We start from the raw sequence: 15,940 nt of genomic DNA on the forward strand, positions 1-15,940 counted from the left end.
CAGTCCACTCCTTGTGAAGCTCCCCCAAATTCTTGATTCGGCTTTGTTGGCAATCCTCCCATAGCTGCGGTCATCCCTGTTGCTTGGACATCTTTTCCTACCACACTTTAACCTTCCAGTCAACTTTCCATGAATATGCTTTGATACAGCACTCTGTAACAGCCAGCCCTTTCAGCAATGACTTTCTGGGGCTTAACCTCATTGTGAACGGGATCAATGAGTATCTTCTGGACAACTGCAAGTCAGAAGGATTCCCCATGACTGTGGTTGTGTGTACTGAACCAGATTGAGAGATTAAAAGCTCTTCTCTGGTCAACATTAGACATTCCTTATTCTAATATTTTGATATATGGATTTTTGATTTCCATGAGCTGTAAGCTGTAATCATCAAGATTAAAACAACAAAAGGCCCGATACACATCACTTTGTGTGTAATGAATTTAGAATATATCAAAGATTTGCTTTTTGACAAAATTTATATATATATATATATATATATATATATATATATATATATATATATATGCAGAACACTCAAACTTCCATGCCCTACCTGAGTTTAAGGATGAAACATACCACCCCACGAGGGGCGAGAGGGGGATTTTATATACTATAACCCAGTGCTTAATTTATAAATCAGGAGTCCCTGGAACAAAGAGAAGGGGTGCCATGGTGTTAGCTATTAAACCTGAAAAAAACTAATCAAAACTGTCATCACAAACAAAGCATTATTTGTTTACATTTATTAATCAGAACATCCGCAATAACCTCTCAATATCAGCAAGGGTGCTAGAAACAGCTATTTATGGTTTGCTTCTCTCTCTAGTTCTATTAACAACCATAAAAAGCAAGCAGGCTAAGAAACACAACTAAGGGACATGTTCTGTCTGTTGGTCCGTTTATTGATATCCTGGATATATAAACACACACACCCTAATTTTGTTATACTAACTTTACCATTTCACAGCACAAACACCCACTTGCTTAGATGTGGGGCTTGCAGTAATCATATGCCAAAAATATTTATAGACCAAAATCACTTGCCAGCACACAGTGCATCCACCTACCTGCCTGTTTGTGGGGCTTGCATTCCCCCATTCATTGGTCTGATGCATTAATCATCATAATCATACTCATCTTCACTGCCCTAATCAATTCAGTATTATTAATATAATGCCAATTTACAAGACATCTCATTGTAATTTTCATATAGAGTAGGTCTGGACTCTATTCTTTGTAATCAGTCATCAATACTGCACAGCAGAGCATAGTATTAAAAAATGTGTGCTTGTTGCGCGTTTAACTGGTTGCTTATTGGTCCAAAACAGCCCAAATAAAATAAAGAGCCATCTGCCTCCTTTTCCCTGCTGCTGCTATTGTCGGGAAATAAAAGAATGACAGAATAGATCACATTAAATTAGGGCTGACCCTGAATAGTCAAAGATTTGTTGCTTTGATGGTCGGAGCTTGATTCAACTGTCAATTTCACAGTCGAAGCTTCGCAGCGAAGCGAGGATCATGCCATTTTGGCGATATGGGGGTGCTCATCATCTGATTTTACATAAAACTACCAATTTTCTCCCACTAAGTTAATATACTGCCTATTACAATATACATTTCAACATATAATGCTCTAAATAAATATGTAAAAAGGTTTTAATAAATGTTTGTGCGTGAATAAATCCAAAATTGTAAACCTAGCCCTTAAAAAAGGGGGGTCAGTGCCCATGTGTAGGCATAACAGTGTATGTGTGTAGTGGCAGAAGAGGAACACTTGCTGAAGATGAGAAGCACAGCTACACAGGTATTGTGCAGAGTTGTCCGCACCTCGCGGGATGTTTGGATCATTTATCACCATTGATGAACCACTAGGGGTGTGACGAGACAGTTAACCTACGAGATGAGACGAGATTTGGTTCACAAGATTGAGAGGAGACAAGATTTTAACACTATTTTAAAGAATTTTTTTGTGCTGAATTATATTTAAAATTTGAGCATTAAATACTTGATTTCCTGCATTCTGATGCATTTTTCTGCTTTTTTTTTTATTTATGTAAAGAGAAACACAAATTTTAGGTGGCAGATGACAATTCACAATCTATAGCCTAACTATAACAGAATATATTTGCAGTGCAGCTCTCAGGCATTCTGTGTTGCTTTCAGATCTGTTTCTCCTGTTGATCAACTTTTCTCATGTAATATCATCCCTGCTGTGTCATGATTTAGTCTTCCCTCCTCTTTGTGTCTTTGTTTGGGGAAGAAACCTCTTTAAATGTGATTGTGGCACCTTTGTACCTCAATGATAAATTATTTAATTTTAATTCAGTTAGAAAGTCCTGGACTTTAATAGCTCCTGTGTTTCAGCAGGTTTTCTGCTCATGTTTAAAACTTTCTGCACATTCAGAATCTCTCCCACAGATCTGTGTTCTCTGACATGTCCAGAAAAAAGTCATAACATTACAAGACCAACGTCATCATTTGATGAGAATTCTACCTGCCCTACTCTGCTTTGCATTACGATATTAATTTGCTGCCATATGGCACTTTTAATTTTAGTAACCTTTAGAAAATGCTCTAAGACTGCAGCCAAGGGGCAGTTCACTGTGGAGTGATACAGATAAAATCTGTAATTGTAAATGTAACTTGATTGGCATGATATGTTAATCAACGCTATCATGACGCTATTATGCAGCTGTGCCGTTACAAACAAACTATTGTCGTGGAGTTATTGGTACAGTATTTTCTATAATTATGTGAGCAGTCATGATCTGGCTTTATGCTGCACACAACATGAATCTGCCAACAGCGAAAGTGAAAGGGGTTGGTTCCCTGGCTGAGAAGGTGGAGGTGTGCAGCCTGTAACCTGCAGCTCTTTATACAACAGCTCACTGTGTCTGCTGCTCCTGACTGTTGCATTACTCACTACAATATTTCAAACTGGTCCGCTGTCAGAAAACTGTTGAAAATGATGGTTGTCTTGTTGTAAACACATTTTTGATGAATGAATGCGGTCAGCGCTAATCTCATTTACAAAACATATTGCATTTCCTGTGTATATTTCAAAATAAAAGTCAACTTGTGTTTCGCCAGTTGAATGCTTTTAATGTCAGCTGCAGAACCAAGAAAGATTTGCATCAGCAGTAACTTAATACAGCATTTTTTCACAGCTTCACAGTTCTCTTGCACTTGAAGCCACAAGTTACATTTACTCAGTAACGTATGTGACTGAAAATATAGCAAAGTATGTAAGTAAAAGTACAGATTTTAAAAACTATTTTTTTTAAACTACTCAATTACAGTAACGTGAGTTATTGTAATTCTTTACTTTCCACCTCTGTTCGCTGGTTGTAACGTTATCCCCTTCAGACCAACGCAGTTTGGGACTGAAAGTTGCATGTGAAACCAAAACTAACAGACACCATTACATTTATTAATTTAGCTGATCCAAAGCGACTTAAAATTGCCAGAGGTCGCACGCCTCTGGAGCAACTAGGGGTTATGTGTCTTGCTCAGGGACACATTGGTGGATGTGTAAAAGTGGGGAATTGAACCTGGGTCGCTCACAGAGAAATTGGTCAATAATAAGCCTCAGTTTAGCTGTAAATGTACAGTGTAAGTTACAGTGACTAATGATTAGAGACTTGAGCTCTGCAGCTTCTCAAGATTAAAGCGGAACTACGGTGTGTAACCCCCCACCCCCTCTATCGCCACGCACAAACATATGATTCGACTATAAGACTTGACAATTCTGATTCGACCATGTTAAACCTTAGTCGGGGACAGCCCTACATTAAATATTATACAAAGCTTATTTAAAAATTTTAATAGTGACAAAGGAGGTGTCACTACCAATCTGGAAGGTCACAAATTAAGCCCTGAATATAATGTGAAAATAGGGCGGGGCGAACAATATGATCACAATAATTTTCTATTTTGATTTTTATCACGATATATATAGATAATGATGCCAGTTTCAAAGGTATCCTGATAATGACTGAAGCCAGAGGAAACCATAAATTATTTTTTTATATATATTAACATAATTTGAATAATATCTAAATGTAAACATTTAACTTTGCAAACATGCGTTATCTACACTACAAGTTGGCTTGACTTGTAACTTATTTAAGGTACTGTAGAAGGCTCATTTTCAGGGGAATACTTCTCTTTAGGGTTTCTACTAGAAAATGTTTACATGCTGTATTATATTTCCCATACTGTCCACTGCTTCAGCGCCTCTTTTCACCCTCTTTCTGAACACACTGTTTTAGCTCCTGTGTCTTTAAGGTTCCCCCTCCCTCCAGGCCACTTGCTTCTGATTGGACAACTTACCCGAGCACAGAAGAGGGGTGGGGAGCTAAATCAAGACCTACTATGCAAGACTAGGCCTCACTGGCTACTGTACAAAAACACAACATTATTCACTTGTTTTTTCTGAAACATCCCAGATGTTATGCAACATCTGGCGCTTGCTGGCATTCGCCGGTTTTTCAGGGGTATTTTGGGTGTGCAAGATTTACTTATGAAGGAGGAAACAATGGAGATTGAGGCTCACAGTATCAGTTACATACACTGAACTCTTTTTATTCAACTATTCCAAGGGAAAATACAGTTTTCCATTCTATGGCCCCTTTAAATATGTAATTTGTAAATAAAAACCAAAAGCTGTGTTTACTATATTCAAATTCCTTTGGCAGGACAGTAAACATCTCAAATGTTTGAGGAGGTACAACCAAGACCAACAAAAAGTAAACAAATGGATCACAAAAGCACAGACATTTTTCAGTAGTAAACTGTAAACTAAAATTAATTGAATATTAATTATCTACTGGTTTTACAGTAGGTAAGTAAAAAAAATGTTAATATGCTACAAATTTTAGCTAGTCCACTTCATTTTTTGCCAGAAAGATTAGTCTGTCCACAGTGTCTTGCTTTAAAGGTGCCCTGTGGCAGGACACAACACTGCCACCGCTGGTAAAAGCGCACCCTGAGGGTGAGACGGTGGCAGAAATACATAGGTACATCTTTGGTAGGAGGCTTCCTCTGGCGTGGGGCTGCACGATATTGAAAACTGACATTGTGATGTATATTGTTGGTATGAGCTCTGTTTGGAGAGAATGAAATCACATGATAATTATGAGAGGTGGCAGTCAGAATCACGTCTGACAAACAATAATTCTAAAATCGAAATAAAATAGCTTCATCAATCCTTACAAAATAATAAAGCAATTAGCATGTAAATAAAAATGTATGTCACCAGAAACCACAACAGTTCAGTTGTGTATTAAATCAAACAATAAAAGCAGGTGCTAGTGTGTGTGTAGCACACGGCTCCTAACACTACTAATGATTACAGACAGTAAATTATTTGTTATTAAAGATTACAGCTAAACTGGACCAGAATCAGATTTTTCTAGACTCGGCAGGGAGCAGAATGTTGCTTGCAATATTCAGTGACTACACAAGACAGTGAGTTAATAACTGGCAACTGTACTTTTTTTAAACAAGCAAAAAACATAAGCAAAAAAATAATATAACCATAGGTTCAATATACAGTTCACTTTATCGAAAGACCTTAGTTAAACTCTATTAACAATGTAAGGTTGAAACCACTGTGTTCGTATGATTACCTCTATTTAGGGCCCGAGCACGAACCGTGCGATGTCCCTATTGAAACATTTTTGGATGATTTACACACTCTGTACTTTAACGCATTCCTCCTAGGCATTTAAACTGATCGACTTCAGATTTCTGCTGTGCCTTCTAAAGGCATTGAAGATGAAAAGTTGTGCTATCTGTGAGTTTTCGTCAATGGGCGTGTCCGTGGCGTCGATGATTCGCCATGAAACAGGAAGTTATTATAACTTCAGGGTACATGCTAACATCTGCACCAAACTGTACATGTAGGACGAGAGTCCTGCCCTGAACACATGTACATGCTGACATTCACCCACAGTCATAGCGCCACCTGCTGGCAACAGGAAGTGACCTTTAACGAAGCAGCCCCCGCTGCATGTTTGACCTACATGCACGAAATTTTCTGTGGCACATGTATCATATCAAGTCACACAAAAAAGCCTCAACAATCCATGCCCTAAACTCAACAGGAAGTCTGCCATTTTGAATTTTAGGTAAATTTTTGGATAATTTACACACTTTAACAAACTCCTCCTAGGGATTTAGTCGGATCGACTTCAAATTTCTGCTGTGCCTTCTAAAGGCATTGACGATGAAAAGTTGTGCTATCTATGAGTTTTCGTCGATGGGCGTGTCCGTGGCGTGGCGTCAAAGATCAATTCTTCGCCATGACACAGGAACTTCACTGTACACAAAATTTTACGTGCTTGATAACTTTCCCGCCCCAAAGACATCTACACGCCAATGTTCATTTATATTCATAGCGCCAAGTGCTGTGTAGGCGACACAGGAAGTGACATATAACACCTTTGTGCAGCGTCCGAAGCACGTAGCAAATTCACAGCTGCACCGGCAGAGCTCCAGAATATGCAACGCATATATTTTACTGTATGCAAGTCTTTGAGCTGGAGTCCAAGTCAAGTCTCAAGTGGGTATTATGAATGCTGCAGGTGATAACCTGCTGCGTTCAATCCAGGTTGCTTATAAAACTGCATAGCTATGAGGAATTCTGTAACTGTAACCTGTTTTTCATTTACAGAGCACAACCATGTAATGTGCAATGCAATTATTGCCGGCTTATTAAATACTGTAAGTCAAAACACTCCCCAGACTCTTAAACCCAGTATAATGTTTACTATATAAAACTGTGACGTTGCATAGTCAGCAATAAACCTGTAGGCCTAACCTGTTTTTAACTTACAGAGCACAACCATGTAGCCTAATGTACAATGCGTTTACAATTAATGACAGCTTATAAATTACTGTAAGTCAACAAACAGTGCTGATTTTCAAACCCACTGTAAAGTTACATGGTCAACAATAAAGCTGTAACCTGTTTTTAACTTACAGAGCACAACCACGTAATGTGCAATGCAGTTAATGACAAACTACTGTAAGTCAACACATCCCCCCCACTATCAAACTATTGTAACATTATAACTAAATAAAACTGTAAGGTTACATGATCAACAATAAACCTGTAACCTCTTTCTAGCCAACGGTAATAATTAATGTGATGGCAGCCAGCCAGTAAATGATTACGTTAATCGACTACCACCAGTTTGGCAAGTAAACAAACGCTCATTCATCTTTTCATTCCTAACGACAGTCGGAGATAACCTCCCATAGGTCGTAGCTGAAGCAAGAAGCAAGCTAACTTTAGATGGCCAATGCTGAGCCTAACATGTTTACTCACCACAGGTTACTAACCTATTTGCGTTCAGCGCGTCTTTGTTTGGGTCTTGTATGAAGTTTTAAAGTCAAAGTTTATGATGAATGGCACGGCAGCACGGTGTTGTGTGGCCGTGCGCAGCTGATGCTACGTGTTACGTAGGCAGGTTATAGGTAACGGAATAGGAGGAATAACGGCAAGCTCGTCAGACGTTTCCTAAAAATAAACATTGTTCACGAGTACCGCACCTTGAGTCTAAAGTCGAGTCTGAAGTCACTGTGTGTGCGACTTAAGTCGGTCTCGAGCCCGAGTCTCTAACTCGAGTCCTCATCTCTGCTGTATGTGCAATATCCAAAATCACAATAACCAGGACATCATTATACACCATATAAACCGTATGAATACTCAGTTCTGCAGACACCAGGGATGCGCTTCAAAAATGGATGAGGAAGGTAATTGTCCATTTAAAGTCCAAAATAAAAAAGTATAGTCAGAGTCTGAAAGTGTGGGGTTGCGCAAGTGGTGCTGGAAGTTAAGTGTAAAAGTGGTGCTGGTTTTGTGCAGTTTATGCAGGTTATCCTAACGCCGTGGAAGGAGAGCGGTAAGATCAATAGTCCTTAGCTCAGAATTCCTCACTTCAGGGATCTTCAATCCAGGGATCTTGAGGTGTTTGTTAACGTTAGCTCTAGGCCCATGCACTTGATCTTGCTAGCTTAGCTTGGCTAGCTTAGCTTGGCTAAAAAAAGATCCTAATGCAAAGCGTTTTATTCTTTAGAGGCCAACGACGTAACTTTAAATACACTTCTGAGAAATTTTTAGGCTCGAAATCAACTGTGTAGATTTTGAAAATCGTCAGTTTTACAAAAATTGACCGCAAATCCACCGTTTTCAGAGTTGAGAAGCTCCGCAAGTGCCGACCATGGTGCCGATGGGTGTTATACAGCTGCAGTAATGTTACCAGAGGCTGCACAGCAACACAATGGAGGTTAACCCTATCCGCTAGCACATTGCTCTTTTTTTATTTTTTGTTATTTAACGGCTATGCGTGGGCCGAGCGGCTGAGATAAACATCATCACGTTTTGTGCATGGTGGCTTCTGGGACGAACCATATATCACTTTGTCTGCAGGCTGCAGCTGGACCCTTCTCACCCTTTGTGACCTGGGTTACCTGTGTGTCTCATTCTTTAGTCCCAGAGTTCAATCTACATGATAGAGAGTCAGTTTTGTTTCCCCAATACAGTTCAGTTCTGATCCACTTCAGAACCACAAAAAAATGACAACTCAAAAGTCTCCTTAAAACCAAGAACTTCTGAGAAACTCCAACTGGGAAATATTCATGATTCACCAGATTATTCCTTGTCCTGCATGACAGAGATTCCAGACACAAGACTTGGCGATGAGTATAAAAGTATAAAACATATTACATGTGTCCATTAAAGTAAAACAACATCAATAAAATTTTCTATTCTTTGATTTAGGGTTTTTGGAAAAAGAAATAATAAAATAAAAATAAATTTGTTGACTTTTGTTGCTGTTTCATTACTATTTATAGCTATACAATGGGTTTATGGTTAAATAATTTGTTAGAGCACAACATTGTTTACAAGTGTACATTTAATTTTCCACCAAATTAATGCATTTAACTTTTTTAACTATTTCTTCCGAGGGGGCATGCCCCCAGACCACCCAACTGGGTGGACCTCGGACCCTGTTGGGGGGTCCAGGGGCATGTCACTCACTTACATCAAACTCTGTGTATTCAAGAACCCTTAAAACGGAGTAAATTATATCAGACAGACTTTAGTAGATGCGTCATGGAAAATGAAAGTCGTGCAAGTTTTGGATAAAGCAGCGAAAAAGCTTTAACAGAACTAGAGGTGCAACAACTAATCGACGTCGATTATTAAATTTGTTTGCGATAAATAGATAGGCCTAAGTGTTATTTGCACGGTACAGAATATTTTAATAAAAATACCAACTCAAACACAAACACTCCAAGCGCGTCTGTGTCATAGTTTCTACAGTCCTCCGTTTTTGCCTGTCTTCACTAAAACGCCCTCCGGAGTTTCGCAACGCAAAACGGTGTTGGCAGCGTTTCCAAACTTCTCTGTTGGTCAATTAATTGATTGTTAATGGCGTTGAGAGTATCAAATAATTTACACAACGGCCCCGTTCACATTGCAGATGTGCCCTAAATTTACAATTATAAACGATGCATCGCTCATGGAGAACGTGTTGCTGCTGAGTGCACAAGATAAGGCAACCGGACAAGTTTATACTTTTTAAAGAAAAATAAAAACAGTTATGGAGTTAGGGAGTTTTGTGAGTTGTTGAGTCAGGGGAAACTATAATCGTTGTGAAACGCTATCTACTACAAAATTGTTATTATTGGTCCTCTCTTGTAAATTCTGCAAATGTAACACATGAAATTATTCCTTGTATAAACATATAGTGTCAGTTTGTCCCAGTGTGTTGCAGTACCAGCTTGTAAGCTGCTCTGTCACTAGACAGCAGATCAGCTGTTCAGATCAGTGCTCGATAAGCGCTGCGCACACACAGTTATTTCTTACCGTACACCTGTTTGGTCCATGAAAGGACTGGATTTCAGCGGAACTTTCTGTTGCTGCAGCAGAAACATTTTGCATTTTTGAAAGCAGTAGTCATTTTTATTGTCTTGATTGTTAATAAGCACATGCCTAAAACAACCTCAAGTTTATTTTAAAAGCTGATAGCTAAATGAGAGGCAGTGTGTGATTTTGTGATTTGTAATCCGAATAGTCGATTATTCATTTCAGTAATCGATAACATAAACAACTATCAAAATAGTCATTAGTTGCAGCCCTAAATATCGATGCTGCCCTACTCTGGGGTAAGTTATTGAGTGGATTTTCCACAATGCCAGTGGGCAGGTCTCACTGCCTGCATCTGGAGCTACTTAGGCTACCCAGTTCAGCCTAAATATCCTGCTGGTCTGTAGCAACAAAGTAGGACTTCTTCAAAAAGCAGCCCATTGTCTTCTTCTACATTTTGGCAGGTGCAGCTGCAGCATCTCCTCTGCCTCTGTCAATATGAGAGTAGCTTGTGATGTGCTGTGACATTCATTCACACCTCTGGATTTCACGTCCCCAACCATGTCATCTTTGATGTAGCGGGTTTTTAACCGACGATCAATAGGGATGCCATGTTCAGTTCATCAGTGGGAGGATCATCATATTTCTAATTTAGATAGCTGATGACAGTAGCCTTGATCGTTTTGATGCGCTCAGTCATCAGCTTCTGGCTTCAAGACCTCACTGAATAGCTGCAGCAGAGTCAAGTGTGCTTCACTACAACGAACATCAGTGAAGTCAATAAGTGGATTCAAAACCTTGTGGACAGACATAAATGTCGTGCCAGGAGGGAGCCATGAGCCTTGTTTTTTTATCAGCTGATAGAACCTTTGTAATGGCATTCTCCACCTTCAGCACTCATGTGGAACCCCAACGTGCTGGGTTATTCTGAGTTCAACTTGTGCTTGGGTAGTTTGAGCTCCTCTTTTCATCTTCCATAATAAAGGAAAAGCACTGACCACGTTTTTGCATGCACCCATGGCTCTGGATTCTCTTGTCTCTCACACTTCCCTCTGAAGATCAAGGAAAACAGAATATAGACACATGTTGTAAATCTTTACTAGGCAAAGATGTTTATAAAAATGAGTAAAAAAGCTTTTTTGTTAATAAATTACAAGTTTGTCATGACATTTTCAAGACAATGAGAAACAACATTTAGACTACACACTAGGGCTGTCCCTTTTCTCCCCACAATTCAAGTTGAATACTGGAAGATTTAATGATTAAAGTTCTTTACCAACACGCCAGTGCAGATCCAAATGTTTGACTGTAATTATAATTATCATCAATATTATTATACCTCTTCTACACGTTTTGTCTAAAATAACAAAGCACATTCTCAAATAGTGCGTGATGATCTTGTAGAATATGATGCTTTGCTGTAGATTAAACTATCCAACAGTATGTAAAGTAGTTTAAATTAGCTCAACCTTAAACATCTACAGCAGTGATATGCAACATACACATTAATTCAGCAGGACTATTAATCCAAAAACACCATATATGAAAGCGCTGACAGGGACCTGATTATCTGAAGTACATTTTGCAATAGCCTAATACTTGAATATTTTAACCTTAGTAATGTTTAGAATGCAGAACTTTCAAAGTGAAGTTGCTATTACTACTTTTGCAATGTAATGGACCTCAGGTTAACAAACCCAGCTTTGAGTTTGGCATTTTGGAAGGTACGTGGACGAGATGGTGGTGCTAGCTAGCTTGGTTAGCAAGGTGCATCAATAATTCATGAAAACTGTGATTTTTTACGGGGATGCTGATTTTGGCTAGTGAAAAACAGGCTTAAAACAAAATGTACTTACCGGAAAAATGAACAGCCTAGTCCTAATGTGCTTTTCAGCGGTGTTGGTCAAATTTACACAGTGCAGTGGATAGAGTCGCCTCTACCATGATTGACAGTTCGCCATGGTAGCAACTTATCAATCACAAGGTAGTCTCACCCTAAAGCATCCCCTGCTTTATTGTCGATTGTCCTCTAAATGGGACCATAATTTACTAAATGAACATCATGCTGTATTGAAGAAGACTTTAAAGTAATGATTGAGATCATAAACTCATTAGGAAAGTGTATACTGAGGTAATAAACCAAGTGAGAAGTAGGTCATTTTACCATTATTTCTAATGGAATTGGACTTCTTTTTGCAACCAGTGGAGTTGCTCCCTGCTGGCAGTTTGAAAAAATGCGGGTTTAAGGCACTACTGCATTGGATTCACTTTTCAGACCTGGAGGTTCCCGCTTGGTTAAAGTCCGAGCCATCACGTTTAAGGAAGGTGGCTTTATGGGTTACCTGTGACCTCAAGTGGATTTGTTGTGACAGTAAGTCTTTCCCGGTCTGTGAAGGTTTCGTAAATTTAGTCTGTATGGAGTATAAAAGCTAGATTTAAGCTCAGTTTGCAGTATAAAAATAACAGAAAGTTTGCTACAACAGAAAATAAATGAGAAGTACATAACTATGGTGTCTTCTCCCCTTCACAGCTGTAGCAAACCTAAATTTAGTTATGCATTTTAATAAATTTATGAGAATTGATACCCAATTATGAATTTTAATATTCATAAAATCAAATTTTATTCCTCGTTAAGGACACCACCGGAGTTGTTATAAACCTAAAGTCTCCGGACCTCTAGGTAGTTTTAATAATTATACAATTATTACTAGTGATCAGTAAGTTAATAATCGCTCAGTTATCTTAAATCAATCAGTCAGTCTCATATCTAAAGGGTCAATTCTCTTGGCAGGGACGTAGAAATAGGCAACACACACAGTTCTTGATTATATTACAGTGAATTTATTCTCTAACTAATGTGATAAAAAGATGGTTGGATACAGGGAAAATAAACAATGGCTGAACAATGAGAAATGGAGGTTCGATTGTGGGAAGCATTTGACTCATACGGCATAGAAGAACTAATGAAAGTAAGCTAACGCTATGAGTTTAGGAGTTAAAAAGGAAATATCTGATCACAGAATGCTTTGTTTGGTCTTACTGCTTGTCGACAGCCTGCTTTTGGCCTGTTGCACGGGTCCCACTAGCTGCCCGATCCTGGCTTTTTGCTAGGGATTCTCGGTGTCTGATTGAAAACGCCTCCTCCGTCTGGCAATTCGGCTATTTTCAGGTTTCCTTCGTTGCCGCTGGCGAGTCCACGTGGCTTGGTCTGACCTCGGTGAAGTTGGTTCGACGAAAAAGGCTTAAAATGGAACTTGGTCGTTCCTGAATTAGTCCAGTGTAGCTTAACGGACTGATAACTTTAACAAAACAAAAGAACTAAAGAAAATAAAAACAAACTGAGGGCAGATCGATGTCGCGGCACTTCACGTGCGTAGCTTCAGGCAAACAAAAGGCCGGACTCGCTGGCCGACTCTTGGGCGTTGCCTGGCGAGGCACGCCGACGTGTGCCGAAGCGTCCAGCGAGCCAAGCAGAGCAGCGGAGAGAGAACAGCGAAGAAGAAGAGGGAGCCCGAGCGATGTCACGTGTCGCTCTTTTGTTGTCTGGGGCGTGGTTCCCCAGGGGGCGTCTCAGGTTTCCCAAGGGACTGCCTCTCTAAACTTAATGTCTAAAAAGAAATCTATTTGCGCGTATTATAATCAAATATTTTCCACAATCGAACCTCAATGGTCAAATGGTTTTACCGTTCTAAGTTAAGCATTTGGTAACAGGAAACAATTGTCACATTATTGGTCAGGATATTTATACATTTAACGGCATTTCCAACGAGGGCATGTAATACTTATTTCGTCCACTTGGGGGAGCTCAGGTTACATGAGGAAAGCTTAGATTAATACAAGATCATCTCTCCTTAGGAACTGGGGAATATTGTTCATTCATCCTTAAATTCAAGCTGGCGATTAAGAGTATAGTAAAACATTTCTTTATCATCATTTCTAAAGGAATTTTGTAGTAAAGTATTATGAACAAGCATTGATTACATTACATGAAGGAGTGTCTTGGTGAAAATGAAAACACTGCACAAGTAACTTTCTTTTCAGCACTAATATCAACAACAGATAGCAACAACATGTTAACATAACTACTCAAATAGAGGCAAACGTAATCAAGTAACTAAAGATTTAATTAAACTTAATTAAATGCTTTGAGTCTTTGGAGACTGCAGTCTTTGGTTATTTAAAGTTCGGCTGTCCTGGATTATGTCAAACTTGGGTGAGACAAGGAGTATCCCTTTGATGGGATAATAAACAAAGAGCAAGGTCAGTTGCCACGGAAACATGTGTGGGGGGGCCAGTTCTGATAGGCTGTTCAGGGAAATGCTAATCGTTGGCTTGTGTCCCTTTGTCAGTTTAACAGTCAGGCCCTGCGTTATCAGCTTCGGAATCAAAAGGTGCCAGTTTTATGGTCGGGGATAGCACTTAGAAGAAGCAACTTTGACCCCCCCTTCTTCTCTGGGGGAGGAGAGAGGAATTTGGAGAGGCTCCAAATTTATTCAATATAAAATGCACAAATCCACACCGTTGTTCACTACACAGCAGTTGGTCCAAACTGTGAAAAGTTAGTGAGTTGGCAGCTACAAGTCAGGCTAAAGTCAAATAAAATAGCCTAAAACTGGAAGTATCCTAAATAAGTTTCAGAGCTGGAAGTCACAGTATTGTAATTAATCTTGGGATATTTGCCGCCCAGTGAAAAAATCACAGTGACTTGAAACCGCTATCTAGCTATCTTACCAATGGCTAGATGCAGCCAATGACAGAAACACTGTAGGCGACAACGACGGGGTTGGTCTACTTGGGCTCCATGCAACCCCAAATGTCTCCTCAAAAGCCCTGAATATTTTAGGTTTTTTAAAATAACTTTGTTTAATTTCCCCTCAGTCTCCCTGATGGGAAATCAACGGAGCAAAAGTTCTATTGGAGAAATATCATCATCTTTCCTATAGGACCACCCTAACAATGTCTGTGCCATTAACTGATGTCACCTTAGTGAGCAAGCTTGCTAGCTAGATAGCTAACCAGCTTATGGACTACGGAAATAAAGTTTTTTCAAGAGACGTAAACTTTAGCCGCCATCCACAAAAGGTGGTTCAGTAGCATCAGCAATTGAACAGCGGACAGGCGTTGTTTCAGGCGTGTGAATCTGCAGCTGTAGCTAGTAGCAATGAGTTGGTGGGGTGACTAGCCTAATATGTATTGCTGGCTAACGTTAACTAGTTAGTAGAGATAACTGGGTGATACCAAAGGTCCAACGCTTGTTTCGCTCCTGCGAAGGGCACTTTTTCAACACATTGTGATTGATTGACGTCACTGGTGCTCTGGAAAGCAGCTTCATTCAGTTTGACAGTGTTGACATTTTTACAGCTAACTCTGTGATCACATAAGAATTAACGGGATAAGAAGAGAGGAGAGTATATGTCGATATATGTTGAAACATGGCGATGTACAGTAGAAACACATTATCATAAGTATGAGAACATTTCCCCCTGATACCATCCATCCATCATCAACCACTTATCCTGTGTACAGGGTTACTGATGCCATGTAATAATAATTAATAATAAGTAATAAAAGCAATAGGCTAATTTAATGAGTGTAATCACTTACCAATCACATCACATTGCGATTCATATGCAATGTCACATAAATATCAACCATTAGTTTTGAAAACAGGAGCCCATAAATGAACACATATGAGACTATATTAGCGAGGTGTGGTGGTGATTTGTACCAGTCTTGAAGGGCTGCTACAAGCCAACAGATAGCACTGTGTTTGCTAAGTAAATGTTCTCCATCTAATATTCTATTCAGATAATTGAAAACCACATTGACTTGGCACTACTGGGGAAACTTTTTTTGCTATTAGAACAGTCCAGATTACTATGGCATGGATTTAAATGTGGTTTGTCAGATGTTGATTTGTCAACTAAACAGTAATTTTGTGAACTTTACTCCAGCATAGTATAACAAAAATATGTTTCAGTGTTAGTAATGCTGTTTAATTCCTACCCTATATGTTATGTACTTTCAAAATTGCAATATCACACATTTTTTTCCTCTTTT

The 15,940-nt window shown here is 39.2% G+C and overlaps 1 long non-coding RNA gene across 1 annotated transcript; it reads right to left on the reverse strand.

The window, feature by feature from the left end:
- Window positions 1-4,320: 4,320 nt before the first annotated feature.
- Window positions 4,321-12,957, reverse strand: LOC123977427. The gene is made up of 3 exons (XR_006826666.1): window positions 12,921-12,957; window positions 10,879-10,932; window positions 4,321-5,104 (listed from the first exon to the last, which is right to left on the reverse strand). It is a non-coding gene; the product is annotated as an uncharacterized LOC123977427 (long non-coding RNA).
- Window positions 12,958-15,940: the final 2,983 nt, after the last annotated feature.

Source organism: Micropterus dolomieu, linkage group LG10, assembly GCF_021292245.1.
Source record: "Micropterus dolomieu isolate WLL.071019.BEF.003 ecotype Adirondacks linkage group LG10, ASM2129224v1, whole genome shotgun sequence".
Taxonomy (NCBI): domain Eukaryota; kingdom Metazoa; phylum Chordata; class Actinopteri; order Centrarchiformes; family Centrarchidae; genus Micropterus; species Micropterus dolomieu.